Genomic DNA, 8,864 nt, shown 5'->3' with positions numbered 1-8,864 from the left:
GGGGCTTTCCGTGTCATATCCAGTCACTTTTGGTATTGTATAAAAGTTAGTTATATGGCGGGGTGTGTCCCGACCTTAGTTAAACTTTGTGTATTGTCTAGAGGCTTTGTAGACCTAATGTACAGTTAAGGTGGTGTTTTGTTAATAGACGTGATGGCTCCAACAGTCAAGTATTGTATATACATATATATGTGTGCTCGAGCTTATACAGGTGATTATTTCCTTTTATATGCGACATGATGCTGTCCGGATTTTGGGTTGTCATAGAGGTATGCATGGGAAGTATAAGGTAATGAGCTGGTTCTCTCGGACCTCCTCGGTTACGGGTGCCAGTCTGCCCCAATAGGATTTGAGGCGTGACAATATCTGTGACTGTCATCCATATAGAAATGGAAATAATTTGAAACCGTACCTACGTTGGCTCATAGTTCTAAGAAAGTAGGATGCGCTTAACCCACCATTTCCGCTCGGTGCTAAATACTTCTCCCTTTAATCTGTATTATCATTCTGTAGGAAATCCACTTTAAATGACATAATGATTCATACCGAAAGCTAATTGTGCATCTGTTTGTTTAAAAACTGAATTTAAGCTATAAGTGGATTCCATATCTTTGTCTAAATATCAAAAGATTAAACCTTTATTCAAAGCTGATTTTAAACATATTATGGGATGCTCAAAAGCATAATCTCCCAGATTATCAACATAAAATCTTAGACTTAATAACCAATAATTCAAATTGTGTCAAAGTATCTCAAAACATGCTCAATAGTTAAATTCATGAAGTCTTTGCACAGTTCTAGTCATAATAATGAAATTCAATTCTCAATATATGTAAAACAAGCCAGACGTATGGACATGTAAAAATAAAGATGCAAATCATTATTTAAATCTCTTGTAATAGCAAAATCTTCAATAATAATTATTGCGTATGAACCATAAATTGAAATTCATGTAAAAATATAATTAAAAGCAAGTTTTGGGCACAAGGGTGAAGGGATTACCCTTGTTCATAAATCCCACATACCTTAATTGATGAATTAAATAAAGAAGCTTGATTTTGAGTTCCTATTGGTGCTCTTGAGGATTGATTCTTGGAATTCTTAAATTGGGAACCTTGAATTTTGAACTATCTTGAAAAAAGAATGGTGGAATTTGGGGATTCTTGAAGTTGAATGTTGAAGCTTAGGGTTTTATTTGAGAGGAATTTGATGAATAATGAGCATATTTTGCCTAATAATACTATTAATCATCTGTTTTCATGATTTGGAGGCATGGGAAAAAGACTATGATTCCCTTGAAATTTAAAATTCATAACTGGAGTCTCGATTGAGGCTTCACCGCGATGCGGTTAAGGGGTCATCGTGATAACCACCGCAATGCGGTGGAATTGCGGTGACTCACTGGAAATTGACAAATGCTGATTTAGGCTTTGTTGCGACGTGATGGGATGCTCATCGCAATCCTTACCATGATGCAGTGCAATCGTGATGAGCTACTGGAAACTAACAAACACCAATTTGGCCTCCAATGCGACGCAATGGACTCCTCACCATGATATTCACCGCATTGCGACCTAATCGAAGTGATCTACTATTTTGCCAGTTCGAATGTGATCCAATCCTCATCCAAAAATACTAAAACTTACCCGAGACATGCTATTTTCACCCCTGAATATAATTTAATTCAAAAATCAATGTCTCGGAGCCCGGAAGGTCTACTTGAAAATCCTCAAAGTTTAAAAGGAGTAAAAAATAACTAAGTCCCTCAACTCTTAGCTTTATTTTCAAGTTCTAAGTGCTATAAGCACGTACTAAGGACTGGACTGAGTTAGAAATATTCGGGGTATTACATAATACTAATAAAAATATTTAATTAAACACTAAGAATGACACTAATGTTCGATATCTATTCTTTAGCTTAGCATAAATATATATTCTAATTTTTTAATTTAATAATTAGTTGTGTGATTAATATTTTTTAGACTTATTTTAGCATGAATTAATATTTTCAAATTATACTTATTTCTTATTATAACTTATTGATATGCAAAGTTTATTTTATATGATTTTATTATTATTGTTGTTGAATATTTTGTTGTCACCCTCATTTCATAGTTTGTGTCAATTTTTTAGATTATACCTAAATATAGTTGTATATTACTAGGACTAGGAAATAATTGAATCATGAATTAATTAAACGTTTTTATAAGGAATTCACCCCAAAACCCACCAAAAAAATCCAAAAAATTCAAGAAAATAAAAAAACTCAAAAAAAAATCAAAGTTGAAAAACCCAAACTTTATTGATTTGATTTGGTTTATAGATTTAAAAACTCGATACAAATAGTCTGCTTTCGTATTTATAAAAATTCGAACCAACCTGATCATGTACATGCCTAATGTATGTGATGTGTTTTTGAAAATTAGTAATCAGGGTGTGTTTGGTATGGAAGAAAATATTTTCTTGGAAAAAAATTGAGTTCTTACTTATTTTCTAGTGTTTGGTAAGTAAGCAAAAAATTATTATCTCAAGAGTATTTATATATAATCTAGCAAAAAATTATAGAGGTGGAGGGGGTTTAGGTGGGGCCTCGGGGGTGGAATAATCAAGGGGGTAGGGGTTGGAGGTGTTAGGTGGGTGGGTGGGGATACAATAAACGTAGAATGTCACTTATGAAACTTATTTTTTCTATTTTTATTACGGAAGTCATTTTTCATATTTCCAAGGAACTTGTTTTCCCGAAAAAAATATTTTTTAATTTTTTCAAACAAAAATTGGCTTTGAGCCCTTTTATTATGACAAACACATATTTACAAGGCACAAAAAGCCGAACAACCAAGCTCCATAGTCCAAAGCAAAAAAGGAATAAAAAGCAAAATCCGAATAATCCAACAAAACAAATCAAAAAAGGAAAATGATGAGACCAAAGAACGATTACGCTATTTCACTTGAGCCATTGCAGGTGAGATGGAGATTGAACTGAGGCATCAGTAGTAGAAATCGAGTTCTTTAAGCTAAATGACCCATCTTCTTCATTCACTAGTTTGATTCCCTATTTTAGCTACTTTTATTACCTCTTAATTTCATCGATGTTTTGGTAGAAATCACTCAGGAAACCTCTCAATCTCTCACAGATGTAGTGTTTCTGTCCCAAAAAGGAAGTCTTCTTCAAGCTTGATAATCATCAAAGGCTATATCTAATGCCTCAATAGGTATGTCCATTAGTAATTTCTAGATTTAGGGTTTGGAAAGAAGTTTCTTTTTGTTTCATACTAATATTCATCTGTTTGTAAATTTTTTCTTAGTGAAATGAAACTCGTACAAATTTAACATCACCACCATAGGAACCCTCAACTACCCTACGAATTATCATTGTATAAAACCATACAATAAAAATGTTATTTGTACTATTTTGTAAAATTCTCGAATAAATGCTGAGAAATATTGTGGTTGGTGTGATGCTTATCTTTGTGTGCTTTTGTGTCCATCTCTAATTCCTCCAAAAGGATATTATTGGTGAGGATCCCATTCCTTAGTTGACTTTACCCTCACATATGGAATTTGAAGTTTATTGGAGTATAGAATTTATTGTGCTTTTGTGGTAGCTGCTGACTGTTTTTGTATATAACTATACTTGTACCTGTACCTGCAAAATGAATAACATTGTTAACTAAAAATCTGCAAGCTGATTTCCTTCTCTGTAATTATGCTTGATGTGCATCTCTCCCTTCTTTCTCCCTTTATTTATCAAACCAACTCCTCTACTTAGAGCCCATGGACATTCCCAAGATCCATTTAGTACCATCTGCATAATTAGTGAGTCTGTTTCTACTAGTAGTGGAAACATATTATGTCTCACACAATACTCCACCCCTTCTTTAATAGCTATTGATTCTGCATTTAGATAATTAGCGCTAGGGATGATCTTGGCTGCAACATAAATCAAATCCCTTTCACTGTTTCTAATGCAAAAAGACGAAGAGATGTTAGTACCATTAGAACGAGCATCAGTGTTACATTTGAATGTCCCTGTAGGTGGAAATTTCCACTTCACTAGTCTGCACTCTCTTCTACCAGACCTCCTGTTATTCTCCACTTTATCGATCAGATGTGGCCAACTACTTGGGAGATATAAGACTGATGGAAATATTACCTTTGCCAAAAAGTAAAGATTTTGATTAATCTCATGAATTGCCCTATGTTCTGACATTGTTCCTCCGTGGACAATACAATTTCTCCTTTTTCAAAGTTGCCACATAATTATTGTAGAGATGCCTAGATGAGTGCTTTAACATTAGAAGAAGTTTTAGCTCTCCACTAAATAGAAAATGGCATGATTATGCTATGTAGAGTTCCCTTGAATACATGTTGCACTTGCATATAGTCTCCACTCTCTTAAGTAAACTAACTAATTAAAATAGATGATTCAAGTCCTCCATCCAAGGATTAACACAACACCTACACCTTGAGACCATGTACATTCCTTTTCTGGCTATTATGTCATCAACTAGTAGTTTTGTATTCCACACTCTCCAAATAAAGAATGAAATCTTCAAAGGTAAACCTTTCATCCATATCTACTTAAAGAACCACCTTTTATCCTCCTTACACCTTAGAGCTTCCTAAGCACTTTTGACTGTGAATTTACTATTACTAGTAAGCAACGACCTTGGCTTGTCCCTTTTTTGTCTGTACCATCTTAGGATATTCCTCCAGAATGTGGTTTACCAAAAAGTTAGGTAAGTATTGAGAAAGAAAATCTTCATTCCACCCGTAATTCTGAAAATAGTGCTTTACCTCTACAAAACTAGTCCCATGATCAGTTGGCATGTGTTGCTATAAAGGGCCCAACTTTAACCAATTGTCATACAAAAAATTGGTAGAGCCATTTTTTGGTTCCCACCAGATACAGTGCTCCACCCCATCTCTAGCTTCAAGCATCCTTTTCCATAATTATGATCCTACTTACCATAAAACCATAGTGAAAATTTTCTTCGTGCAATATTTATTCCATATGAAAGTGGACCAAATAGTGCCTAAAGTTCTAAAGTTTCACCATAGCTTGACAAATAAAGCATTTGAAATTTCAAATAAAGATCTGAAACCCATACCTCCTTCCTCTATTGGTAAACACAATTTTTGGTAAGCTGTCCAGTGCCTGCTTCTCCTCTCTTCCTTATCACTCCAAAAAAATAGCAAATATTTTATGAATTTTTTGTATAGTATATTTGGTTGGGCCATGACTGAAAGTCGGTATAGAGGCATACTTTATAGAACATTCTTTATCAATACATCGTTCCCTCCATATGAGAGCAACTTCTTTTTCCACTGTCGAAGCTTATCCTTGATCTTTCTGATGAGATCATTACAAAAAGCTTTTCAATTTCTAGCATGAAATATAGGACATCCCAAATATTTAAATAGAAAAGTACCTCTTTGAAATCCCATAACAGAAGTCACATCCTAGACTAGTGTATCAACAACCTTTTGATGCATGCAGAAGAATGACTTACTAATATTGATCATTTAGCCAGAAATCTTCTGATACTCGTGTAGAGTTGCCTTGATCATCTTTAAGGATTCAGAATCAGCAGAGGTAAATATAATAATGTCATTTGCATATGCAAGATAATGACCTTGTCACTCTATTTAGGAACGCCAAACCCCTTGTATTTTCATCTTCCATTAAATTATTAAGGGCTCTAGTTAGAACCTTAGCAGATATGATGAACAAGGCTAGAGACAAAGGATGACCTTGTTTTACTCCTCTAGTTGAATGAAAAAAAAGCTGTTTTATTGCCTATTAAACAGTATAGAATACCACTGATTAGGTAGCAATCTCAAAATCATGTCCATAAACTTCTCATTAAACCCATTCTTAATAAACCTTGTAATGACCCTTTAGGTTATTTTTCATATTTTTTCTTATTTTCACCATTAAAGGTTTTCCATAGCTCCCCCAAGACATTTATGGCTTACTGGAACTAACAGTGCGATTATCGGGTAGTTCTTTTAATTTTTAGAGCCAATTCTTTATTTTGAAGTCTTCTCTGGTTCAAATTGGATATCGGGAAAAAACTTCAGTCAAATGACCTTGTATGACAATTTTGAATGTTCCAACAACTCTAGAATATCGATCTTAAGCTACTTGGACTCTTTGTTTGAGTCGCGAGGCACCCGAGTCATTTTAACCTATTGATCGGAAAGTTAAGAAAATAGAATATGAGCGTGGGACCCACTTTTTAGATGAAATGACCTCGGATGGAAATTTTGACTTCTCCGTTGAGTCAGAAGCACCGAATTTGTTATGGTAGCATAGTCTATTTGTGTATACAAGATTCTAGATGAATCCCGAAGGGTTGACGGAGACTTGGAGAAATGTGCTGGTGCCTTCGCTTGTGGCGATGCTAGGGGTCGCGATTTCTATACCCTTGGAAGGACACAATGTGCCATGATCGAGCCACCATTTTTGCGATAGAAACTCCCTTGGCAAACCGACAGAAGCCATGATTGCAAGGGTTGAGTCGTGATTGCAATACCTGAACACATGGTGAGGGTGTAAAAAGCATTTTTTCAGCTTGTTTTTCCTATTCTACATCCAATCTCAAGAGACAAACCCTAAATATTGGGGACAACTTAGGATTAACTCTTATGGGTAATTTGGGAGCTTGGATAATAATTATTTACGCGGTTTTCCTTTGAATTTGTGGTAAGAATCCCTATATTCTATGGTTGCTTTTCCCCTTTTCTTCCTTAAAATCTCTATAACTTGGTGCCTTGATTTTAGCACCAATGTACCTCAAATTTCACCTATTTTTGAGGAAAATTACTCCTTGAGCATAAGGAAATATTGAGTTGCCTTCGGAATCTCGATTTCTGTAAATGGGGACCCATATGGGATTTTTGAGCATTTTTGGACCCAAAGCACACTAGTGAAATATGGGTATCATCGTTCTTGTCTTAATGAGTAAATTGTGACTTTGATAGCGTGGCACCTTGTAGAAGCTTCTTGATAGGGAAAGTTGATTTAGTGCATTCTTCGAGCTTTCTTCGATGTTTAGGTAGGCTAGGTTTTTCCCTCTTCTTAGATTGAGCTAGTTCATAGTACGTTTATGATATTGTGTTGGATTTTGGGTTGGTTTTAGGTGTTGGTGATGAAATTTGAAATACTTGGGTTAGGTGGACTGTTTAGGCTATCTGAAAACCATAAATTCATAAATTCGGCATGATTGGCTTAGTTGATCATGTTTTAGGTAAAACCTCTATCTTAGGGTTAATTGGCTTAGTTGACATATGAGAGTGGATTTAGATACCTTAGTCTAGTCTGGGGTAGAATATGCCTTATAATGAAACTCCGGGGATTCGAAGTGGGCCTTTCGACCCACCCGCCTTATGCCAAGACTTGTACTGATTTTGGTAGACCATTATACACTTATTGTACTCCTTAAATGCTTATTGAAGTGATATTGAGAAACTTTGGTATTTGATGGTTATGTTGGGTTGGCATTGAGAGTTCATGCTTATTAACTATGTTAGTGACTAGTGATTCTGCCATTTATTATGCTATTGGTTATAATGTTGATGATATTTCTACCGGTTTGAGTCTGACTATTTACTATGATAGACGATATATAATTACTGATTGAGTTTGAATATTGATGACATGTTTACCCGATTCAAGTTTGAGGATGATTATGACATTGCTCACATATATATAAACATACTTGGTTTGGGTTTGGAGGATGATTATGTTATTGATTACATATTTACTGATTCGAGTTTGGGAAATTTACTCTGATATTGATCATGATATTTATGATATGACATTGAGGACTTTGGGGTGTAATAATTGAGAATAGGGATACTGGTTTACTCTAAAGCAAGAAATGATTATAATGAGGCATGACATACATGGATTCTAGTTGTTTCATGGAAATTGTTAGATGATGGTGATTTGGGTTACGCTTTAGTTTATTGTACCCTCCAGGCTTATGGGGGCCTGTATTAAGTTATTTACTTTTCCACACTGATTGGCTTATGGGGGCCAATTTTGTTGTTGTAGTTGCATGTGTGTGATCCTTTATGTTGTGTTATTATTCCGGTTTATCTAATTATTCATGCACAACGATGTTCGAGTCGATTCAAGTTTGACTCTATCCTGACTTAGTTATGTTATCTTGCATTCTAGCATATTTATATAATTATTTAGCTCAGTCGACCGATGATGCCTACTGAGTACCCATGTTTTGGTACTCATGCTGCACTTCTGTACCTTTTTGGTGTAGATATGAGAATTAGTTGCCGATGTTGATTAATCTATCTTGCTGTGTTGAATTTCAGAGATAAGGTGAGCTCTTGGAGTCAAGTTGCACATTTCCTTCTATCTTATTCATGTCTTGTCTTTCGATTTGAGACAAATTGTATTGATTATTTTATAACTTGAGTTGTCTTTATAGTTGCTCTTGTACTGACTCTACTAGGTCGTGGGATGGTTATCTATATTGTTGGCAATCTCTTGACCATTTCTATAGTTTTGCTTATTTATAAGTTGCAGTTATTTATCATCCCCTCATTTTCGGCATTTTCCACCTAGTTAGCCCATTGCATATAGCTTCGGGCTACGGTTCAGCTTACCTACTAGCGGTATTTAGTAGGTGCCATCATGACTTATAAATCGGGTTGCGACAGCACACACACAAGTATACGTGGTCTACCAAGTAATATAGTGTCCTTCAAGAAAGCCAAATATCAGTCCCATGGGGACTTGTTCTAACGACTATTCAATTCTAATTCACCATTTAGATTTATTGATGCAAGCGTAACCAAAAGAGAGTTTTAAATAGTTGTAAACTAAGGTAAAATAA

At 35.1% G+C, this 8,864-nt stretch overlaps 1 long non-coding RNA gene across 1 annotated transcript; it reads left to right on the top strand.

Annotated features, from left to right (window-relative positions):
• Nucleotides 1-2,620: 2,620 nt before the first annotated feature.
• On the top strand, nucleotides 2,621-8,566 carry LOC107857625. The gene is made up of 2 exons (XR_001670926.2): nucleotides 2,621-3,212; nucleotides 8,341-8,566. It is a non-coding gene; the product is annotated as an uncharacterized LOC107857625 (long non-coding RNA).
• Nucleotides 8,567-8,864: the final 298 nt, after the last annotated feature.

This window comes from Capsicum annuum, chromosome 2, assembly GCF_002878395.1.
Source record: "Capsicum annuum cultivar UCD-10X-F1 chromosome 2, UCD10Xv1.1, whole genome shotgun sequence".
Classification (NCBI taxonomy): Eukaryota; Viridiplantae; Streptophyta; class Magnoliopsida; order Solanales; family Solanaceae; genus Capsicum; species Capsicum annuum.
The sequence above is the reverse complement of the archived record's forward strand: the minus strand, read 5'-3'. Positions and strand labels throughout refer to the sequence as shown.